The 25,329-nt window shown below is 41.3% G+C and overlaps 2 long non-coding RNA genes across 2 annotated transcripts in view; one reads left to right on the top strand and one right to left on the bottom strand.

Moving 5' to 3' along the window:
- Window positions 1–408: 408 nt before the first annotated feature.
- LOC120357562 lies at window positions 409–20,605 on the bottom strand. The gene is made up of 2 exons (XR_005574562.1): window positions 19,875–20,605; window positions 409–945 (listed from the first exon to the last, which is right to left on the bottom strand). It is a non-coding gene; the product is annotated as an uncharacterized LOC120357562 (long non-coding RNA).
- The window catches only part of LOC113003594, a 29,527-nt gene continuing 17,335 nt past the window's right edge, over window positions 13,138–25,329 (top strand). The window contains exon 1 of the long non-coding RNA XR_003268581.2: window positions 13,138–13,984. This is a non-coding gene — a long non-coding RNA (uncharacterized LOC113003594). The remainder of the gene's footprint in view (window positions 13,985–25,329) is intronic.

Here is a 25,329-nt window from a genome sequence, read left to right as displayed (position 1 = left end):
TCGCACAGTTTGTCGGAAACAAATCACGCGGAATGAACATCGGACTAACATTTAAAATTTTGAAACAATCGCGAATTGCCTGGCTAAAATTTCAAACGAGTTTTAAAACGAGCTGTAGACTGGTATCTGAGGAGCGGTCATCATCAAGCGTAGAACGGGTTAGTTTTATGGTCCTACAAAGATAAACCTCTGGCTGTTACCACCCCGCCGTATTATCTCTGGGTGCGAGGTGGAAACACACTATGCGCTGGTATCGCACTGGACTAGACCGCCATTTCATAAGCTTTCACATCATTTTACCCGGATACTAACCACCGTCGGCTGATGTTCCTCACCCTTGAATCTCTTCCGATGCGACGCAAAGTACCGAGTCAGCCGGATGGAATAAATGCAGGTGGAAAGCGTGGATCGGTTAGAATAAGGATATCTTTATTTTCCATTTCAGGGATATGCATTAAGGGAGCGACTCATCTCTTTAATATAATCGCAATGTAATTAAAGTATTAAATCTTTCTATTAGTACATTTCTGCTATATTAATAAACAATAATTAAATATGGAAGCTTAATCCAAACGTTTCTATTATATAAACCTTAACTTATGTACAATGAATCAAAAAACGAATATTCAATCATAAACTTAATTTAATTTAATTTATCTTATTTTATTATTAACGTGACGTAGATCAATTTTAAATGCTAACATCAAAAATCCCTAAATCAGAATATTCAACTATGTAATATCTATACATATATGTATAGATATCTATGCATTAATTTTTTAATTCTTGTATATCTATTTCCGCGCAGCGATTAATAATTAATGAGCTGAATAACTAGCTAATATAAAATTGACGCTTCGTCTGTTACAATTTATTACCATGTAATTGCTTTCTCGAATCGTCTTACCTTTACGGAGATATTTTTTTATTGTCATTACTACGTACCTGAAACATAAAATAATTAGTATGAATTAGTAATAAAATCAAATAGTAGCTTACATTTAATAACAATATTCTAAGTACATACATGTCACATACAACTTATTTTATTATCTTCTTTCAATTTTTATTTTTGACGTTATCATTTTAGAGAAAAATAAAAGTTTTCCTGTTATTTGTTAATTCTTTATAATTTATATACTTCAAATTGACAAAGTTCTTATATAATTTCTCATTGTCGAGTATTATAAATGTTTGTATTCAACGTATTGCAAAATCAATCACAGCGCCTTAACCACTTTCCTATTTATAATAACTGTCAAAGCTGGATCTTAATGATTAATATTTCTTACGTATTTACATATATTTTCTAATTCTTCAAACTGAGCGCCGAATATTTTCGATCTTGAAATACAAATTGTAAATTAAGTCAGAAATGATATTAAATTGATAATGAATTTAATGATACCGATGCTAATAAATATCTTTTATGGTGCTGATGCTAGTAACCATCTTTTAAACACTATAGAATTTATTACGAAAAACTCCAGCCAGGTAATAAAGTAGAAAACTTTTCCTTTACGCGCATTCAATGAGGAGTATTCAGCCTTTATCTCTATCTATCTCTACGTATTATATACATGGCCAACTCCGCCAAAGGCTTTAACCGGCTGCTCGACCGACTGCGCGACCCTAATTGAAAAGTCTCCTCTCGGCGCGGACTCTCGCGATGAAATACTAACGCAATTAAATGCCGCCCGACGAGCCCATGGATATTGGCACTCCTCGGCCGTGCAATGGCATTACCCTTCCGCCTTTCGACGTAAACACGATGATGCGTCTCGGCGCGCCGTTCTCATCCCGTGACCGTTGGTCGGTCGTGCCGTAGCCGCCACCACAATTGTCATACCTCTACGCCACCCACCCGTTTTACCCACCCCATTTCGTGTAACGCGGCACAAAGGAAGTGCCTGGAAATCGTCCAATATCGAGTGAAGTTCTCGAAATCCTCGATATCACTTTCCAGTCGTCATGGATTGCGCGACGACGCGGAGGTCTAGAAAGGGCTGACGGCGATGGCAGTCCCGGATCGCGGGAGGGTACGACCCGATTAAGCGGCGTCCTGCGACGCTCGACACTCTCCGCACGTACGACGAGAACTCCCGCAGCTGCTCGGGATTCCATTCGCGCCAATTTCGGGAGACCGATGAAGACGGAGGGTAGCTTTGGCATGTAGCGTAAGAAGTCGATTATCATCCGGCTCGCAAAATACGTGCGAGAAGCGACGCTATTACGAATACGAGCGCAAAACACATAGCAGCGAGCTTTGCGAAATCTATGCAAATGTTGCAATAAATTCCAAGATAGATTGAGCGTCACACTTGCACTTTGTGTAATGAGAAAATGTTGAAACGCCACTCGCGATAGACCAACTTTCAAAAATCGATTTAAACTTTAGGCAAATGAACGTGACGGTTTTTTCAGATATTTATAATAGAACTAATAATAGAACTTTCCTTATATTTCCTTTGCATACACGGACATGTGGCATTTCTTGTGACAGATCGCAATTTTGCGTATCCATTTAAAGGGTTAAGAGCCGAGTTTCCTCAATTTCTGGTAAAGGCTGGGATATTGTCGCGGGGATAGAAAGCACGGGTGGAGACGGCGAGTGTCGTGAGGGACGATAGGAAGGAGAGATGGACCGAATTTGTCAGGCTAACAAGGTGTTAGCTTCTCGCCGCGGCGCGCCTCGACATCTGTAATGCTCAAAGTTAATTTCAGCCGCTTCGAGGGCGCAACATCGACCGTTCGCCCGCAAGAGACGAGCAACGGACGAGGTTCCTCGTCTGAAGCTTCCGAAGAACGCTTCCTAGGTGCCTTCGTATTAAGAAAAATTCATTAAAAATTAGATAGACTCTTTCAAACTTTTAAGAGTACACGCAAAATGTAAATTGTATTAAAATAAATAGACGTTAGAATAAACAATTCAATGTATTATTTATCACGTTCCTCATTATTAAAATTTTTTTTTAATAAAAGCATCTTCAAAGTGCTAAGAAAATTTAATATTTTTTTAAAAATAATATAAAATTGAAGTAGTAAGAGGCAACATAGACTTCTAGCATACTCAATAATTCATGCGATGTTGAAAGAACCGAAAAGTTCAACCATTTAATATAGCACTATTTATACAGATGAGGAAAACTCGCTAATATTAAACGACGAATTTTTGAGATACACTAATATAATAGTCGTAGACACAAATGTCAGAGTTTCTAGAAAAAATAAAGTCTCCTGCAAATTGAGAAACGATCGCGTTGACAAAGTCGATAGAAATTGGAAGCGTCACCTATCTTGTTGTTACTACGACCGAAGCCGGGCATCGTTCGTGCACGTAAAAGGGTTGGCGACGACGGAAGGGAATGGAGTTGGGTGCCGGACGAGCGGTAGAGGAGAAGGAGAGGAGGAGGTAGCGGTTTGGCGAGGACACCGGGTGGAGTCGACGGCGTTGCCCAGCATCGACCAGAATATTATGGACTTATCAAGCCATCCTAATAGTCTCATCAGGATGCAAGCCTGCAGATCTCATCATCCTCGGCGTCCCTGGACCACGTAGGAACGAGCGAGCAATGGCGTTTCCTGGCGTAGATAGCGTTATAGGAAGTAATAGCGGACTGGCATGATTACATGCCAGTTCTAAGGCATAGACGACTTCGAACGCTTCGAAGGAACGTCAACTCTTAGTCGAGAGTCTCGGGGCGTAAAGGTACGTTGCGTCTCCTTCTTTCGTCGCTACACTCTGATAACGGACGTCCTCGCGTTGAAAATTACCCCGAAACTTTTATCTGTTCCGAAATAAATTTAAATTACATAACGAAGAATGTTAGCAAATAAAATATTTGGATAATCAGAAGAAAAATATTTTTCGTTGTAGCAACAAGTTTGTATATATAGTATTGCTTAATTTAATAAAATAAAACTGCAAATTTAGAGCATCACGATTTTTCTGCATTTATGCCAACAGTTGGAAAAAATTATACTTTTTTTTATACAATTATTTATATAAATTTTTTTTCTCGTTAATTTTTCAAGTTTCTTTAAATATTATTTCTGCGTCTAGTATTATTTTCTGAAGCATCAAATAGATCAGAGGGCAATGCATTTTATTCGAGAGATCATAAATTATCAAAAAGGCAGCACAAAACAAATTAGTACTGCGACCAGTTTGCAACCCTCGCTACCACATATTGCATACCGCGTACGCGCAAGCACGAGGAATTACATAGTTTTGGGATATATATTGTTGTTTAGTATGGTTTAGAATTTCCATAGATAACGGAGAATTATAACGGAGGCCGCTGTCGCGGGACCGAGAAATCGTATGCCGCGACGTACAGGAGGTACGCGTACACGTGAATACGTAGAAACCGCTTTCTTTCGAATTAATTCACGAACCGGGAAAGAGAGAATCGATACCTGAGACATTATTGTAATCGGCATGTTAATTCGTTGCTTCTATTTCAGTTGATGAAAATTCCAATTCCAAATTGGTCAAAAAATCTTACCTAAATTTCGATCGAAAAATCGAAGAAGAAAGTTAAGAATATTTTACGTACGTAAAACTTCCGACGGATAAAATCGTAATATCAAAGATTCCATAAGCATGAATATTATTCGCATTTAATTTATCAAGGCAGATTATCAGTCATTAATCATTGTTCTTATAAATAGCAGAAGATAGCGCGCGTCGCCTAAGTAAGTAGCATAAATTGCGGCGGAAGTACAGCGGATCTGATAAGCTTGCGCTAAATTGCGCGAGGGCCGCCTGACCTCCTCATCTTCCCGCTGGTTCCCTGCCCCCCCTTCTTCCCTCACCTTCCCTAAGCCGCAACTAATAACTCGGCTTTTTCTTTAACGACGAACTACAAACTAATCTACGGCACACGCGCGCTGTCGCTCGGCGGATATACTATTGGCGGCTCGAAAGCATCGTTCGTGCTCTTTCCCGCGGCACCGTGCGTTACCGCGGGCCCCTTTCGCGGCTACGGCACGAGCGGGTGAGAGCGGCGACGATGCAAAAATGGTGCGGCATCGGCGGTCGACCGGGACCGAGTAACCCACATTCTTTCAGCCGAGCCGCGGACCACACTTGATCGTCCCGTGTACCCGTGAGAGAAGGTTAGGTTTAAGCAACTCTGTGGAAGTTGCGGGCAGGGTCGGTTGGCCCGAGGGCGGCGGCAACTATTATAAACTGTAGCACCTCGAACTACCGCCTCCAGCCTTCCTTCTCTAACACCGGACGGGCCGCCACCCTTCTTCGCCCGGTCGTCCCTCGCCTCCGCCCTTTACCTTGCTTCCACCTCGAATCCAACACCGTTCCCCACACCACCGCCGGCTTCACCGCCGCCTTCACCGCCACCGCCGCCGCCGCCGCCGTCGCTCTGCGCCAACCATCCCTCGCCCCCGACTCCAAATAACCCAGGAAGCCCCCTGCCGAACTAACCCGCACCCCGGAACTCTCCCAGTTTCTCTCCTACGCCGTACCCTCTAATCAATCAACCCTCAGGCATCTCGGCCGGTCTGCACCGGGGATCGCGGCTTTCCAGTCTTCACAGGAACGTCTCTCTATCTCGAAAGACGAAAGCGTCGGCCGAACTCGTGGGTAACCCTGTTGCTGCACAGTCCGCTGCAAACGAACGGCTGTGTGCGCACACATGCAGCCACGAACACGTACGCGCGTAGGCATGCATTCATCGCGCGACGTGGAATCTCCAACTCTGCGGCGAGCAAGATCGAAAAGTTTCGGGCGAACCTCCGATCGACCTACTTGCCGGACGTTCCTGATTAGCGTCTTGTCTATTGATTAATGCTCGTTGATTAATGCGAACCCGTCGCCGGGAAGCTCTCAAAGGCTTCTATGTTTAATCTGTGTCTAGTAAGGTATAAATTATTTACACTCCAACGGCCAAACTGGTCAGTTTGACCGCTAAATACTTGTTTCCCGCATTAGCCACGAGGCACGTATTTTTATCAATTTTTTATTAGCATCGTCAGTAATGAAGATTATAAGGGGAGATTTATTTCTCCGTATCTCGCTTCAAGTTAAAAACCCGCATTTCCTTATTTAATCTGAAAACAAGAACGCCGATAGAGATAAAATAGAAATCTATTTCTCGAGGTTCCGCTTAATAATAACTCGAGGCCTGTTCGTTCAATCGAGCAATTTATATCTCGTCCACTAGATATCAATTTTGGAAGATCTCTACCAGCCCTTCCCATAACGTTGACTGCGAACTATAAAGAACCGAGAGAAGCACTTTGGCATTCGGCCATCTGACCAAAGACGAACGCCGACGGCGGCGCCGGGTACAATGCAGTTAATAGGTAATTATCGCGGTATGATTTTGCTCGGCAACCATTCCCGTTCATTTCCTCGATATCTTCGGACAAGCCGCTGCTGCCGCTGCCGCCACCGCCACCGCCGCGTTTCGCTGTCTCTCCATCGTTTGGTCCCGGCCAAGCATCGCGTTCCAATATCTGCCGTTTTCTCCCATCGATTTAGCTATACAAGCCTCGGCCTGTAACTATACACGCGAGGGAGGAAATGGAGTAATTATAAGGAAATAACGGGCGTTGTCCGTGTGGTGGGTATTGAGACCTTGGGGGGAGGGCTTTTGCTTCCCTCCGATAAACCGCGACTCCCAAACATGAGAATTCTAATACCGGGCGAGATTATCGACGCACCGTAATGTATCATGTATTATGTATATTGTAATTTCTAGGATGCACACTTAATGCGTTTTAACTCGATTTGATTTTAAATACGCATTTTACACGAATCAAGTTGACCGTCGGCGACCGCGTGTCCTCCGCTTGAACATTTTATTGATAAGAAGAAAGTTAGATGGAACGGCGAGTACGGAAGGATGCGGCGGAGCACCGAGGCAAAAAGAAAAAAACGTAAATCTCGATACGAATGTAGAATGAATCGTGTGCATCTCAATTAATTCCTCTAGACGAAAGCGTCGAGGAACGAAGGCACGCCGCACGTGGATCGCACTTTCTAATTACAGGGACCAAACCGCGGACATTTATTTAACAACTCGACGCTCCGCCGTGAAGTCGACGCGACGTCTCTTGCAGAGAGACGTTAATTCGTTAACGTTTAATTGCGCAACTTGGCCATTCCCCGCTGGCCACCCTCTCTCCCTCCCCTGATCTAGTACTCTGCGTGAACGGCGCATTTGCACGCGTGTACTTGCGTGGAATTAACCGACGGGCCAATACCTCTCGTAGCGGTCCCGGGGATACGCGATGCAATTAATATAATTACTTTCGATTATACACGGAAGGCAGGAGAACGACAGGGGGAAAGAGGGGGGTGGGGGGCCGTCTCTCTATCCTCGTTTTCCAGGCTACCGCGTCGGCTCGCCATGAGATTGCGTGCTCCGCGCACGCACGGACGCGATGTACGTGCACTTTCGTATACTTTCGTATACACGCACACGCGCGCAAACATTTCTCCTTCATTTCATCGACTTGATCTTTTGACTACTTTACTGCGTCAATGAGAATAAAGAATATTGCCAGTAGAAAAGCTTCGACTACCCGTATTTTTCTCTTACAGATATATACCGCATCTGTAAGAGAGAACTTCATTAAAGAATGTTATTATGTTCATCTTCATGGTAACATTGGAATTTATTTTTAAATGAAAATTTCCTCAGTGCTTTATCCATATATATTAATACGTTTCTTTACCTGAATGATGTTAGAAACTTCACACAATGGAATATCTTGTCAATTTTTTTTATATATAATTCATATCAAAGAAAATAATAATTAAATTGAAATTAACTGTGAACTTGGGTAATTCCATCTTAGACGGAAAACAACAATATGCGCCACATCGTTATTTTCTGTCTAAGATTGCTTTTGTGATGCAAAATACATATTGACCTTTACTCGAGATCACTGCTGTACGACCTTTGTCATTTCTTTACGTACATGAATAACTCAAGGTAAGCCTTAAGGTTCACCCTTTGTGCTAAGTTTATTTCTACCGCAAACTTACTTAATGCGAGACTAATCATACTCGGTATTTAACTGTTCAAATTCTAATGTATATTTCACGGCGGAAACGAATTTAATTGTTCTACTCTGCAGCCCAGTTTGCGCTATCAATATTCAATTGGCACACGTGGCTACAAAGAATTATCGCGCAAATGGTGCTTCTGAAATATGTATAACGGGGCGAGAGATGCCCTTCGCGTTCAACCAAAAGTGAATCCTGTTCCGTGCATACACGCCCGCGCGCGAACAACCACACTCGTGAGTTTGCCAGAACGAAACTACATGCGTGGTCTAGATGTATGCAATTTTGACTAGATTAACGCTGCATTATTCAGCTAATTAACTGCTAGGAACCGGCCCGGCCCGCTGTTTTCGGTATCCCCCCATGGAAACAACGTCGTTTGTCTTGCACCTCTACTCTCGGAGATACTCGCTCGGCACCGTCGCAGATATAAGCTTTTTGCATTATTGGCCTTTCAAACTTGTCCGTTGCGTTTACTGAACGTGCTCCCGCGTTGAAGAACGACGCGATCGCTGGTTCCCGTTTCAAGATTTCTAAGTACTCAAGTATTTAAAGCTTCGCGTATAACTTCAATAATACCTCAATCTATCAACTACAATGATAAAATATTAGATAAAATATTCTCTTTGTACATCAGCAAAAATCTCTAATGACGCGTACCATTCGTTGAGAGATCGCGTTATTATTAAGAGTGAGTAGTTTAGTGAATTTTCCAAAAATATGACTTTGCTGCGATAAAGGAAATATTTTGAAACTGAAAGAAGTTTATAGATACGTGAGGAGACTCCAACTGAGGAAACCTATATTCAACCTGCCATCAGCCTTTCGTATTGATTTGAAGAGCAGCGGAGCACGAACGAGGTATTCCGAGTTTGGCAATCATGTTCAACGTTGCGACCGCCATCTTCTTCGGGAACACTACGCGATATTGCAGTGACGTTCGGCGTTCCTCTCAAGCGCGAGCTCTCTAAACTTTGGTCGAATCGAGGAGATGGCAAAGGAGGATAAGAGGAGGGAGACGGGAAAGGGGGGGCGCGGCCGCAGAGAAACGGGAAAGGCGATGCTGGAAATGGGAGAATGGCTGAATATTCCTCGAGGACGAGCACTCCGTCGGTGTAGAGCGGCAACGGCCGGAGTCTAGGCGTAGCCGATCCAGAAACCAGAAACCAGAAACCAGGTATAGCTTTAATACAGAACTATCTTGATACCGCACGGATGGACATGCGAGGTACCTTTGCCGCGTTTCAGAGCTACGCAGTTTGCAAAATCATATTTATCTCGATCTCATTCCCCTGTCGGCAAAATCGCAAAGTGAACACTAAAATATAAAACGGCAGCAGCTTAAAATTTAACAACGGTCGCAGTAGAAGAATGGTCTCGAACTATCTCTTTTCAAGTTATAATTACGATTCCTATTCTTCGCTTGCGCGAAAGTACATGTATCGTGTCTGCACTCGTTTCTTATAAAATATGATCGTTCAATTCTCCCGATGTTTTATCTATTTATCATTATCACGTTCAGTGTCAATGTGAGATAAAAATTATACGACCACATTTAGCGTTAAATGCACCGTGAGAATATGGATCGTCGCCTTCATTATTAGTATGGCACTCAAGCAGAGCTCAAGCTGCGCATATCTCTCTTTTTAAAGATGACCTTCGTAAAAACTCATCTTACTTGCTTTATACAGCGATAACGGATGCAAGAGTCTCACATTTCTCGTACTCTTTCTAAGAAAAAGAGTTGCCAATAAAAATATTTTTCTTTTTTTTCGTTATACTGTAATCTGTAATAACAAAAATCGAAATGTTAAAATATTATTTACAAAATTGTTCTGCAAAATTAATATATAAAACAAGTTTATTTTAGTGACTTTTGCACATACTTTTTCTACAAAGTTTAACTAATTATGCATCTTTAGTTTTATTCATTAAAAAAAAAGTTCATAAATGTCTGTATACTTTTAAAAGAATTCTTTTATATGTTTTTTTTTCGATTTAACAAAGTCTTAACTTAAAATTCAAATGTGTGTTTCTCAACGATGGTTGATACTTAACAGTGGATTTTTGGAAAGCTATAAATTAGATAGCTATAAAAATAACAGAGAAAGCATCGTTGAGCATCGGTATACGTGAACCACTTCTGGGTCGTCATAAAACAAGACAATAATCCGTGTTCGCGATGCATCTGCAGATCTCGCGAAAGAGCATCTCGAGTTATCGGTAGCTGAATGTCGGCGGTGGTGGCAGCGATCCGATTGGCGTCGCGAGTAAGTTCAAATGCGAAGGTATGCGAAGGTATACGAGAGCAACGCAGGCATTTCGCCTCTGGAGGGCCCCACGGCTACCCTCGAGCAAGTAGCGCGATCGCGTTATGCCGCAGACTGGAACTATCGTTTGCGTAGGTGTGCGCGAGTATGCACGGAGACTCCGCACCGCACTGTCCCCCCTTTAGCCCGCGAGACTCCCAAGTCCTCCTCACCTCCTCACCATTGCCACCCACGACCAAACCACCCTCTACCTCCTTCTCCATCCTCCTCCTCTTCCTCCTCCTCCTCCTCCTCCTCCTCCTCCTCCTCCTCCTCCTCTTCCACGAAAGCCCCGCGGCTACCCCCTGCTCGCCGTTCACCCTTCCTTATTGCAAGTTCCACGGTCCGTGCATTAAACTATGGAGTTGCCCAGGCATCGACCCGACCCAACCCGCCCACCCACCATCTGGATATGCGGCCCGCGCGCATATACGCTATGTACATTTCTAATCAAGCGATATTGTAACTGCGGTCTAACCTCCAAACACCACGGCCTCCACTACCGGCAACCACCCCCTCCGCTCCCGTTTTCCACCCAGATCTTCTCTCTCAGTCGTTCCCACCGGTCGACCTTCCCCTCTTTCCTCCGCCACCCTCACTCGGAGTTTCATTCGAGTCCTCTCCTTCGTACACTATCGCGTTCGTATTAAATTGCCGACTTGCAATCGTCGCTATCCACTACGCGGTTCTCCCCTGGGCGGGCGAGAGGGGAAGAAGGCGATTGACTCTGCGGGATATGCAGTCACATGGTCGCGAGAGTCGGAAAGACCGCGCACGGTGTTTCCAACTGGTTCGATATTGGAAACTGGAAAAGAAAGCGAATTGCAACCTATATCTGCGACACTTTGTAGTCGTATAAAAGAAAGCGCGCGAAATCCTCATCGATCCATGACAGTTAACTTAATTAGAAATTTATTTTTTATAAAATATTTTTTTTTATTAAATCTGTATAGATTATATATTTTAATTCGCGTACCAGACTTGTCCCAAGTGCGAAACAAAGTAAAACTTTTTCTACTTAAAAAATTGCGTAGAAATTATATCTATGCGCAATATCTAAATGTACATGTGCGACTGATTAAAATACTTCTGTAGAAAGTAAATGCTGGTCTAATATATTTATATGTTCAAGATTAATGCTATTAATCACACTGATGTTGATGTGAATAGCGTGATACCTTTCAACGTGCGGAGTTACACAGTTAAATGTCTTCGTGCCTTCTCTGCACATGGCGCGAAATTCATGGAAAATCAGCGGTCTCTGTAATCGCCGTTCGCAAACCACGCAAATATGGCTGGAGTCTCGTGACTACCATTGACTAGAAATGGAATTTATACCCGATCGTAATTGAAGTTACCGGAGCCCCGTGGAACCGTGGAATAAGTTTCCATCGGGCGCAGTAAATGCATATGCTGCAATATATCGATACTGACGTCAATGCGATCTGCATCATCTGAGTTGCCGTTATTAAACTAACTACGTAGAGAACTCAATGTATAACGATACTGTGAGAGAAACGAAAAGAAACGTCAAATCGCCGCACAAGTTTAAGTACACATTTGCATCGTAACGATAGTACGCGTAGGCGCTGAATTTAATTGCGCGTATGAAATAATTGCCACTTCCGTCGAGACGATGCGGGGATTTCATTTTACGGAAAATTCCGGCGTTGAGGGTGAACTCCATTTCGCGCCAAGTTATTTGACGCTCGATTAATGATACGTACATTACGCCCCTAAACCGTCGGCAGCTCGAGCCCTTAGTTGCTTAAACACCGATGTGTAGTAACACGATTTCGCAAACGATAGATCCGTATAATCCTCGGAGAAACTCATAACGCGCGAAGGAGAGAAGAAACAGAGTGAAAATTTGGAAGGGACAGAGCGACCCTTCGATCTTTATTAACGACCTCTTTCGCCTCGATGCCTCAGAAATTAAATCAATGGATCAATTAAATGCCTACATCTATCTATAGAAAGCATATGTGTGTATCTCAATTTTGCCAGATATCCGACGTCACAATTATCGTCTCAAAAAAATAAGTAATATATTATTATTATGCTAATTTTTAATCCGCATTATTCTAATTTTAAACGTTGCAACGTTAATAATATAAAGGAAGCTTATACGTTATTGTAGAACTCGGAAGTGTGTCACACTTAACAAAGTGAAACGAGATGGATGAGAATACGCGATCTAGCCCTGGACCAAATTTTCGAAAACCTGTTTCGTTGAGAACTGCTCTGAAGAATTGCGAAGCTTTCTCACGATACCGATGACCGTCGGTCATCTCACGAGATGAGCGATTATCATGCGGAAGAACGTATCCCTTAAATCAGGTCCAGGGGATGAAACTGGTCGGACCGGGTTGACGATAACGTATATATGACTCGAGCAATACTCGTCTTGTCATGTTCTAGGTCTCAATAACATCTTCATATTAACTTACTTTACAAAAAATACATTATGCAAATTGTGTTCCGCAATTACGAAGTCGCATTGCAATAATAAATAATAATACCCAAGTAGCCGCTTACCGTTTTCACTAGCATATCTTTAAATCTAATCATATCTCTAAATTAATTCATTTTACATGGCCAAGTCTATAAAAATTTTGATAATTACCGTATTTTATAATTACTGACCCATTAATTTATAATTAAAAAACAATTATTTTTAAAAAATATTATATACTCACGGAAAAAAAATTAAAAGACATGCTGTTCTATAAGTAGGACGATAGAAAGAAATGGATAATTATTTATTATTTTTATTCAAATTTTATTAAATATATCTTATATTTTGTTTCGTTAGAAATATTTCTGTACTTTTTGTACAGATTTATCGATGTAGCAAATTCTCCTTTCATATTTTTAATATCCGCCACGCATCTGCGCGTGTCGTTAAAGAAATTAAACACAAAGAAGTTCGCCACACACTATCTCTGAAGGTTTTGTAAAGTATATATGTCATATTGGTGAATAAATTACGTCGTTTACGTGATATTGAACGAGAAGAAAACCTGTTCCGCGCCGCGGCTTCCCGACATCTCGCTACTTGACCGCTGCACGTTCTCACGGTAAGCCTGGACCAATGGTGATCTCCTGCATGTGTTCTCTCGGCGGAGAAGAAACTAGATCCCGTAAAGAGGGGCGGCAGGTTCTCGAAATCTAAAGACCGAAATTCTACATCGCAAATTGCACGCGTGCGGTAACCCGCGAGCTGGTTCCGCGTATTTCAAGAGACGAAAATCTAGGTCTGTCGGTCAGTATCGAGGATGCTGCGGTCCACGCAGCATCCCTCCTGCTCATAAAACAGTTTTTCTCCCGGGCGGGCAACTCTCGAAATTTACGATCGTTGAAATTACGGCGGCGCGCGGCATCCCTACGGATCGTAAAACATCTTTCTGACATTCGAAGATTCTCACCGAGGAACCTTGTGGAGACCCGTCGCGCATTAAATTCATCGTCATCATCATCATCATCATCATCATCATGCAGTTTTTCATCCTGTCATCCAGGAGCGATCATTCGCACAATTTGGCGACTCCTCCAGTCGGGCTACAATATACGAGCTACTAGCTGAAGAGTCTCATCGATAAAACAAACAATTTTCTCGTTTCTACTACAAATCATGGTAAGCCAATTATTCTATGTTAGATTTATAGAAATTTTATTTTTTTATTTTTATTTTGTGTGAATCTTTTTTTTATTTTTACTATAACTATATTTTTCGTACATTATAAAAATTGTATTCTTCCTCCTTTCTACTTCCGGATTTCGATCATTCATCTTTCGGCATTTGAGCGCATTACGCATGTAGCGATTAAAGAATAACGACACATCCGGTTTTACTGCAAATTATTAAATCGCCCTTAGGGATACCGAGTATGAAGTAATATTCAGGACGAAGGAATATCGAGTTACATCCGAGCGTTCGACGTCCGTGACCGAGCCAGTTTGAGGTTAGAATTATTGATCTAATACTCGAGGAAGCTAAGCCGGGTGTCTACGTTGGTTCTGAGCGTATCTTATACTTCCCATCCCACACGCGCCGCGCTCTCCCGACTGAGCTCAAAGCCTCGAGGTTCGCAGCCCCAAAAGGAGCCCCATAATTAATCGCGTCCCGGGCGAAACACCCCGAACGAAGGTAGTCTGTCGCTATAGCTAACTGAATTCCCCGTAGAGTTCCGCGAAGAGTCTCTGCAGCTGCGTTAGATATGCAATCCAGCTAGAATCTTTACGAATTATAACTGTATCAACCTCGGTGAAATATGTTTTAACTAATTATGCTGCACTTTTTCCACAATTAAAAATCTAAGAAAAGATAAAAAAAGTAGTAATCAAGTAGTATTAAGTGGCGTTGATTAAATATAGGCGAAACTGATCAAATATAGACAGCATGTTTAACATATTAATAAAATGATGAAGAGGATTAGGTATAAAACAAACAAGAGTTCATCATTCTCACATAAAACATAAATAGATCGCTTCATGTTTAATTGTCACTCAGCGTATCGAGCGACATTTGTTATTCGATAATTCCGTAGGTATTAAAGGCTGTTCAGTCGTTCACCTAGGAAATTAAATTTCTTTTCGTTTAAAGTTCAGCTGATCGACGTTTTATCGACAAATTAAATAGGGACTAGATCGACGCTAATTGCAAATGGAAAAAAAATATCACAATTATCAAATGAGAAAACCTAACGTCTTCTAATGTCTATCCTGGCAAAAAGTAAACAAAGTACACAAAAGCGTAGATTGAATGTGAGGGGAGAATGATGAAAGCGTAAACGAAACTTTTAGGTAGCGCAAATTGAAGCAGAAAAAGAGGTGTACTCTTAAAACTCTTTTTACGTTCCGCTATTCTAATTCATGCCCCTTAGAATTTTCGTTAATTTTGTGTCATTCTCCCCTCGCATTAGACTTACGCTCCGACTTTTATTTTTATCAGAATTCTAACGTAAAATTTCAGACGTCGCATTGCTAGTATTACTGTTTTTCGAAAGTACTATGGCAGGAGTACTTTTTCTCTTCGCTCTCTTCAAATTCGGAGATGGGTAAAGTCTTTTACTATCAAAGTTCTAGAGTCATTGATGTTTTCTGAGGGCTTGGTGGGCGCGAACGTCCATTACCACCTCGATGATCCCGAAGCTGGAGCATCGACAAACACTCGTAAACGAGGTACATACGCCGGAGGTGGAACCTTAGAGCGAAGTGTTAGGTCGGTCGGTCGGTCGGTCGCTTGAGAGGAATGGGGACGGAGGGAGACGATGCAGGAGAAGGCCAGGCCAGGTTGGAAACTACGTGAGGCCGGTGATTACGTCGATCGTCGAAAGAACAAACTCCGGATTGGATTAAGCACACGGCGCTGCACGGTGCGGCACCTTCCCCATTTACTGGCCGTGGCCGGCGTCGCCCCGCCACGGTTTACCATAAAGTTTACAACTTCTGTCAAGCTCCGCGCCCGCTGTAACCATACTAGAATGACGACAGACCGACCCTTTTGGTCCTCGGCGTCCCTCCCACGATCAGCTCGCGCGAGTGCAGACTCACGGCCCACACTCGGTACTCGCCCACACCGCGCGCCGCGAAACGAGTGCACCGACCGAGTTAACGACTACGACTTCTCATTGTGCACGCGAAAACACTGCGATCATTGAGTACGAAACTTTGGCTTGGAGGATAAATAGCTGGCAATTTCGGAACTCGTCACGAGAGTTTCTGTCTACGTGTCGCAAGTTCGGCATTTTCAGACCACGTCCCAAGACGTTTTCATCCTATTCTCTTTACGATAATTGAAGATAGCCTCCGCTTTAAAAAATACAAATTAGTGAAAGAAGGTCGCCAAGACTGACTTCGTACCACTTCGTTTTTGAATTATATTTCTCAAACAAAAACTAAAAATAAAAATTTGGAAACATAAATACAAAAAGTCTTTCTTACCAATATAGCCATTTTTATAATATAGCTTCGAATTTTGCAGCTTTTCGAAAAATAAGCAAAAGTAAGCGATAAAATGCGAGTCAAAATAGAACAAAAATTTTTTGTTAACTGACTTAAAAAATCATTAATTCCCAGTATTTCTATCAATTTTAACTTCAATTATTATACAATATTCAGTAATTTAAAACTTAATATAATCAGTCTATTAAAGAAATATTTAAACCAATCTTATCGATCTTTCAAAGATAATCGAACACAAGAGGTATTAATTACTCCTCTAAACTTCTAAAAACGTTTCGACGATTGCCTCCATCTCTTTAACGCTCTTTAATGCTTATCGAATACGGTGGTCGCTACTTTGAGCCTGATGTATATTCTGCATTTGCACAAAGCAACAAATGTAGGTCACTAATAAGTTAACAGTGCAATATTTGGTGAATCGACAGTAACTAACAAAACTTTATCAAAATTACACAAATACAAACATCAACCGAATTGTTGTCATTAATTCAATAAAAAAAAGTTGTAATTATTTTGTTCTAATAGTAAACATAAATTCACAACAAAAATGTGAATGCACAAAAATGGACGCTGTCATGCCCCTCGAATCCAAATTATATCGGCTACCCCTTCGAACGTTTCAAGGGTGCGTCTATCTACTAGGGTCGAACTACCCTTTCCTTAATTCGCAACTAAGATGGCAGCCGACTCGTCGGCCATTTAGTTTCCCCAGCGATCCCGCAGGACTTCTTGCTGGTCTCTATAAGCTCCTGTCTATGTGTCGGATCGTATCAGAGGGGAGGGAGAGAGCCGAGAACCCCGTGGTCATCGTCTCCGCATAACGTGGGGCAGGATAATTTTCTCAATTTCGCCGTGTCTCTCATGGGGTCGGTCGTTAAGGGCGAAGTGAGATTCCAGGGGGTCGAGGAAGGTTTCGGGGAGGGGTTGGTAAGGGTTAGACCGTAAGATAGTTTGATAGGCTTGGTTGCCAGGAGACCTCTAAGGCCTTAGCCCGACTACCTAATGCCGAGAAAGGCTACCCAGGAATACATATATACAAGCTCGGGGCTTATAAGTGATCCTGCCTATATACTCGGCTGCTCGCGCTCGCATTATTCGCCGCGTCCGCGTATCACCCCGACACTCGAAACGACGCACATCAAATGAGGTGATAAGAATTTAAATCGTCGCTAAAGATTAAGGCCGGGGTTTACACGGACGAAACACGAACGAACGAGGAAAGGTTTGAAGAAGAAATTACTTGTCTTATTTTTTGTATGTAAGTTCGTAAAAATATGTATGTAGAAATTGAAAAATTAAAATAAGCTTACGTCAAAAATATATAGAGAGAAAAACATAGATTTTCTTCGGCTGAAGATTTTAAAGCTGAAGAAAATTTATTCTTCTTTTCTCTCTCTCTCTCTCTCTCTCTCTCTTTCTACATATATGTATATATATGTTTTTTTCCGTAAGCTTTCTTCAACTTTTTATTTTTTAACGTTTAATTTTTACATGCATATCTTTACGAATCTTATCGCAAATATTCTAATAAAAATAAAATTACAGTTAAAATTATTGCACAAAAGTTGAAATAAGAAAGATTGATCAAGTTAAATAAATTAATCCGGTTGATCGCGAATGTCACGAACGTCTCTACAATAAGAGCGAGAAAATTCAATCACAATCAACGCCAGATAAGGAAAACGTCGAATGGCTGATTGTGCACTATGGACAATTGTGCAAACTGGAACAATTCCTAGGAAACTTGTTGAAGTTTCTTCACTGGAAGCGCCCACTCTCCACAATCGGGCGCTTCCTTTAAATGCTCGAAAAGTCGAACGGACTCGCATCAAATAGATATCTGATTGTTTACCTGATGCAAAGTCGAAGCGATTCAGGGACAAATTCATTTAATTTAAGACATTCTTTTCTCATTCTTTCACGATATAATTATTATTAAAATAGTAACGACTATTATTTAAATGGCAATAGAAAGGAAAAGAAATGAACAACATACAAAAATACTATCATTTTCTCTCTATCAATTAAAACATCATGATATTTACAATTTCGAAAGGCATTTTATGTTCAAAATATGATTTTGTGCAGGTAATACCATTTCCATCTATTCGCAGTTACAAGAGATATTTTGATATCCCCACGACTAATGCGAGTTGAATTGAAAAATTGTTCAAGTTTAAAAGTCGTTCAGCGACGCAGCCGCGTATACAGATGGAAAGACGTTCCGTCGTCCGATGCTGCGCTCGGACCAAAAATCAGATTGTCTGACCTCGATGCGAGCGAGCGTGACAGTTTAAGCAACGTCTCGACAGGGTTTACAGGGTTTCAGCGAGTCTTCGCTTCCTACGAACGATTTTAGCGCGCGGGCATTAACGTCGCGTAATGTACCTCGCATGCATATCTAGCAGACAACGAGTATAAGGCCAGAGATACTCCCGCGGCCAATGGCTGGACGTGGTAGTCCTGTACAGAACAGTTTTACCGATAAGACCCGCCGTGTTTAACAGCCCCCGGCTAAAGCACCGCTCAAGCCCGCCTTCCTCCCGTTTTCTCCCCTCCTCCCCGCCGCCCCGCGCGCGACCCACACCCCATGCTCATTCACCATAGAACATAGACCGTGTTATATACGCGTATCTATGGAACTACCATGGAACATTCTACGTAATCGTTGCGATCTTATAGCGATCTAGTCTGAAATGTCGACAGTTCCAATGGAAAACGCGTGCTGAGAAGGTGTAGAAAATTGTGTAAGGTCTCCCTTACACAAAATACACAAATTCATCTCACAATACGGTTAAAATTACAATCCTGACGTGTATAAAGTCTTGACAAACTGGAACTTGTGCGTTTAAAAGCAAGAGATGCATAAACCTTGCTCCAACAATCTACATATTTGTAAGATAGCGAGAAAGTAAAGTCAACTTATCAGACATTAATTAAAAGTATACGAGTGTAATCGCGTAAGTACATGCACATTTAATCGTAAAATGTTTTCACCAAAGAGCCGGTTTATCAAGATGAACGGAGAAGCGTTTGTCTCTTTGTATAAAAGCCATCTATACACGCGTATACTACATTACGTGCGGAAAGCTCGAAAGCGCTGGACAATGTGCCAAAAGGCGAGAAACGTGCAAAAAAGCGCTGGCGGAGGGAACATTCAAGGTTACGGAGTGTGAAGTAGGGGACGAAGAAAAAAAGAAGATACGACGAAGCTTTCGGGCGGCGTTGCGAGATCCGTGTAGCGGTCTCCGGAGGGCGCAAGAAACCGCCTTAGTGCCGGATCAATAGAAGAAGGGGGAGTCGGTACTCTCCTACCATGGAGAAGGAAGCGGACGGGGGGGAGGTGGCCGAGAGCTACAGAGAGAAGGAGAGGGGGAGAGGGGGAAGAAGCAAAGAGGGTAACAACGGCAAGGGTGGAAAAGCGGGGCGAGGGGAGCAAAGTGGAAAAATCTTAGGTTCCCCGCGCGCGCGAGGAGAGACCTGTGAGGGAGCGAGAGAGAGTTCAGGTCGTCGGTGGGGGTAACCTTAGACAAGAGGCGTGGTCTGTACGTCGTTCTCACCCCACGGCTTTCCACCGAGAAGCAACCCTTATCGCCGACGTACTGGAAGCCACCATGGACGTCGGTCACGACGATTGTAGCGAAACGTACGTAGGTGGCGGGTGGAAAGACACCGCTCCTAGCATCCAGAGCCGGATTTTCATCTTCTTAACACTCTCTCTCACCGTCCGTCGCAGCGTCCCCACCTCCTCGTCCCATTCTCATCCGTCCACACCCGTATGGATGCACTTCTTTCTTCGCATCGCGACATCCCTGTCGGCACGAAGCCCCGCTGCACTCTTCTTCTTCTTCTTCTTCTTCGTTCTCGACTATCAGTCGTCTCGTTTCTTCCCTCGAAACAACACGAGACGAAAATCGCACGACGATGACGAGGCGTTTGTGCAACGAAGATAACAACGAAGACGACGGCGATGATAATGACGATGAAGACACGAACCGCGGACGAACAGTTATGTCCGCGACGAACGAGAGCCGCGCAAGCGGAGCTTTTTTATCGGGCAATGGGTAGACGAACCCCGAAGAGTGAAACGAAACTCGTAGCGGCCGTGCTTTTTTACGGCGCATGCGGCTGTTCCGCGGGAAAAGCCGGTGGTGGGGCGGAAAGAGAATCGAACTCACCACCCGGTTCACCCTTCTTCCCTCTCGTTCCCGCGTGTTCAGCGTTTATTTTTCGGAGAAAGTGAGCAAAATACTATCGATCCATCGGTCACATCGAGGAATGTATTCGAACAAAAAAAAAAAAAAAAAAAAAAATATGCGGAAGCGGCTTCCAACAAAAACTTACCAACGATCCGCTTGGAAAAAAAATGTTAACTACGGCGCATCATAAATCGAAATACTGACTAAAAAAATCCAAGTATCTAAATAATACTGAGTAATATGCATTTATATTATCTATCTATTCAATATACTATTTACTGACATATTTATTTTAGTAATACTTACAAAGTTGCTACATCTTTAGGACTTTAACGTATCTTTAATAACTTTAACTTTTTCCAAAGTTATTTTTTTAAATATTTTAAAATAATATTTTTTAAAATTTAAACTTGACGTTTGTAGATTATTTTGTGCTTTTAAACTTGTTAATTCTGATATTACCACGTGACGCAAAACGTGGCGTTCTTTCTCCATCTTTACATTCGAGGGTCGGCTTCCATGTGGCTTCCCGATCCCCTGCGTGGCTTCACGCAACACATACTCGCCAGCTGATCGTAACGGTGGAGGTTTACCGTGCAAATGTGGCAGCACGAAACGTTCATACATTTCGGTTACATTACCGTAGACATCATCGGATGTGTTGACGGGAAATACGAGCATAACTCAGCCGATGCTACCTGCCAGGATTTCGCGAAAATCCCCCTTCGCTCTCCTCTTACTCTCTCTCTCTGTCTCTCTATATATATACCTAGCTTTCTCCTGTCTCGCATAGCTTCCATCGTCTCGCCCTCTCGCTACACACTTCACTCTCCTCTCTCTCTCTCTCTCTCTCTCTGTACCTCTCTCTAACGTTACACTGAGTGATGACGTCATTTCCTACCGAGTATTATACATCTCGCAGCGTATTTCCGGCGGGCGATTAAGATTCGCCTGACATTCGGCAGGAGAATGAGATTTTCCGAGAACTCGATGACCGTCGGATACGAACAGACAGTTAAAACAGTTAAACGGAAGCTAAACGTGAGCGATGGCAAATGACACGTCAGCAAAACAATCTTCGAGGGATGAAATAAAATTCACAAAAATACCATTCCTGTGTCATCTATCTTACTCTGCTTACACACGCAAGGAACGATTTGCTAAAATATCTAAAAATGTAGTTAGATTCAAAAATAATTGAAAAATAATTTTGTTGGGCCATCAAAATAATTATGTAGGAAGCTCAAGCATGAGTCAAGCTGCAAATAATTTTGACATTAAGGCGATGCTGGACTGACGGTGGAACTCACTTGACGTCGGTACTGCAGATTGCTGTAGATTTTTTTTCGACGAACTCCGAGTCGCGCGTGAGGCGAAGAGTAAGGGGAATAGGCTAGCGCATTTTGTCAAACGCACTCATCTGTCCTTGTTTTTTTTACTTCAGCGCCTCTAATGCAAGATCTTTGAACTACAATGAACCCAATTTCTGCTCTTTGCACCAATACACGTGAAAATTACATAACCGATTTTCATACATTTATATCTTTTATACTAAAGCTTCTAAGATTATTTTGCAAGCACCGTATTGTTCTTTGATTTAATTCACACCTCGCTAGCTACTTATTTCATACACACAATGTCTAAAACTTTTATATGGGTATGTATTGTCAAGAGTCGGCTGCAGAAGCCGATAATTAAACTATAATTTTTTAATCAACTTTCGTTTTTCGTATTTATTTATAGCTAGCGAGGTGTGTTTTTGTCACTACTTTAATTGTTTAAAAGGATTTTGTGATCTGTAAAACCAATTAGGAGTTATCTGTGCACAAAAATATACACATATAGAGACTGGTCCAGCATCGCCTTAATAGCAGCTAACTTGAATATCCGACACAATTATTTCGATAGTCTAACAAAATTATTTTCAGATTTGTAACTTAATTTTTATACACTTCAAAATCATTCTTTCCACGCAGAAATATCACTTTCGTTTCAACCAACACTCCAATTATATTTTCCTGAACAATTTTCCTGGAAAAAGGACAATGTAAAAGTGAAGAAAAATGTACAAACTCTACAACAGCATATAATTTATAATTAAAAAATATATGTATATCTTTTTTTTCCTTAGATGTGACCTCTCGTGATTCTGAGGAATAATTTTCGCGATCTATTACAGAAATGTAACGGATAAATTTTAATAGCGACAGTAACAGCTGAGCGCATATCTGAACGAAGTAAACATCTTGATTTATATGATTAAAACATTTTTCGCGTGTTGAATTGAAAATACAATACAAACAAAAAATCCAGACTATGAGTTATCCTGCCTCGTCACTGATTTCTCTATCTCACCCTCCTTGTCTCTCTCTCTTTCTCTCTCCCTTTTCCGCCATAGGTCAGGAACTTATCAGCGTGTAATTAACGACGAAGCAAAGTCGTGTCGTTGCCAAGCAAAAAGATACTCGCGCGGATACAATCCCGTAAATTTCCGGACTGGCGCGGCCCTGCCCCCTGTCCAATGGCGAGCAAGAAAACCCGTTGTTCGGTGTTTTGCACACGGTGTGCGACGCGACGTGTTCCCCGGAATCAATTGTTGTTTCGGGGTTTGTTTGCGGCCGAACTACGCCGCGGCCACGCAATGAGACAAGCCGGAAATATTACCGTTGCACCGCGAGAAATTATGCGATCAACGTGGCTGCAACGCAGCATCCAGCACGATTCAGCCTGGATGGCAGCGAATTTTACTCGATAACCCCCTCCTCCCTCCTCCCGACGATTGATATCGATCACTTCCGATGTAGCGGCCAAAATCATTACGTGCGATTACTAACTTAATTTGCGTTGTGAAAATGTTGAAAGTCTGTTTACACGATTTCACGACCGCAGTTTAATGAAATTAATGACGTGCGACTCGTGTTGTACCATACGAAGAATGCACTGTACTATGTATACGAGAAATCAGATTCATTAATTTGATATCATTTCATTAAATTATTTAATGAAAATTATTATAATTTAATAAACACCAATAAAATACTTCGTTATTAATTTTTCTTTATTTCATTGCTTTTCAATGATTTATTTATTCCGATGCTTAATCTGAATAATAAAATAATAGTAATTTTAGATCTGTCCATTTATCTATTCAAAATACTAGTTGATCGAATAAAAGTGACTGAGATGTTGTTCTCTTATACAATCAGAATTGAAATCCCACCGGGTATCTTCTAAATAGTAAAGCCTCTGGACCGCAAGATCCGGATCTCGAAGCAGGATACTTCTCCTGTCAGGAGGGAAACATTTTGGAGAAGTCAAGGGGATCGTGGGATAATTTCTTCTTTAGAAACCGGTTCAAGACCGATCTGAGAAAATGTTATTTCGTACAATCATATGCTTTGTTAATTTAACTATCGAGATTTTTAATAATTTTGCATTAAAGTTATTAAAAATCTCATATGTATAGTAACTACGAAATTGATTTAACAATCTTAAAAACCACAAAATTATATCTTCGAGCATTATAAGTATACGTATAATTTTACCACATTGAATAAATTAATATATTTTTTTAACTAAATTAAGTTAAAGTTAATGGCTCACAAAATTAATTTAGTTACGTTAATAGTTACATGAATAAAATACTATCTCAGTTAAAAGTTACGTTAAGATTAAATTAAATTAAATTTAAAAGTTGATTTTCAAAAGTAAAAGTATTCATATTAAATTAGAAATTCGTAATTTTTTTAAAGTTAGATAGCTCAAAGCAATTATAATATGAATCAGCAAACAAATTTGTAATATTTTACTAATAAATTAAGTTTACATGAAATAAAAAAAAATTATTTCTTACGTAGGAATATATTGTTTCTTTTATAATTTCTTTCTTTTACTTAGATAATTTTAAGAAAAAAATTAATAATTAAAGTTTGTGTTTCAAAAATAACTAGTTAAAAATTAAATTTTAATCAAATTAAGTGAAAAGGTATTAACTTTTTAACATTATTATTTAACTTTTTGACTAATTACAACCCAGCCCATTTATTCTACATATTTATTCAAATAAATAATTTATAAATGTTTTATATAATGAAATTTGCATCAACAGTTGGAAAAGGTGTCTGAATATCGAATATTATGTTATGCAAATAGAATTTATTTCGATAATGAAGTCACATTTCCCATAAGGAAATGATTAAAAAACGATTAATTGTCATCGCGTCACAAATATTAAAAGTCTTTTCCGCGCGCGATGGTATCGAATTATAGCACAACGGCCGGATGTACTCGTTAATAGTGTTTTCACCCCTTCACGTCATCCTTCCTATCCAGTCAGCGCGATGGTAACGCACGAGTCTCGGTAGAATCCAATTAATGCCGACATCTCGCCGCGTGTCTTTCACCATTTTGAATTTTAAGTGACATAATATGCTGACTGACACGACGTGTCAGCTTCTCGAACTACCTATCACGTCTTCCTTCGAGCGAAATCGAATATCGTTCGAAAGCGCGAAACGACACGAGTGTATTAACAGAAAACGAAAAATGTGATTTAAACAAATTTAGTTGTTTGCAAGGAAAAAAGAATTTTTTTTGTAAAATTACGCTAAAAAAATTAGGATATCGGACAGGAAAGCGCGTTATTTCACATGATGTAATAAGGAATGTTTGTAATGTATCGTATTTGCGATATGTTAAATGCATCAAATCCGGTGAATGCCCGGGGCGATGCGACTATGAATTTTCATGTTAGCATTACGCATTATCATTCACGGTACACGAGACTTGATACGATATTACACGTTTACCATAGTCG

Source organism: Solenopsis invicta, chromosome 4 (genome assembly GCF_016802725.1).
Source record: "Solenopsis invicta isolate M01_SB chromosome 4, UNIL_Sinv_3.0, whole genome shotgun sequence".
Taxonomy (NCBI): domain Eukaryota; kingdom Metazoa; phylum Arthropoda; class Insecta; order Hymenoptera; family Formicidae; genus Solenopsis; species Solenopsis invicta.
This window is presented reverse-complemented; position numbering and strand designations above follow the sequence as displayed.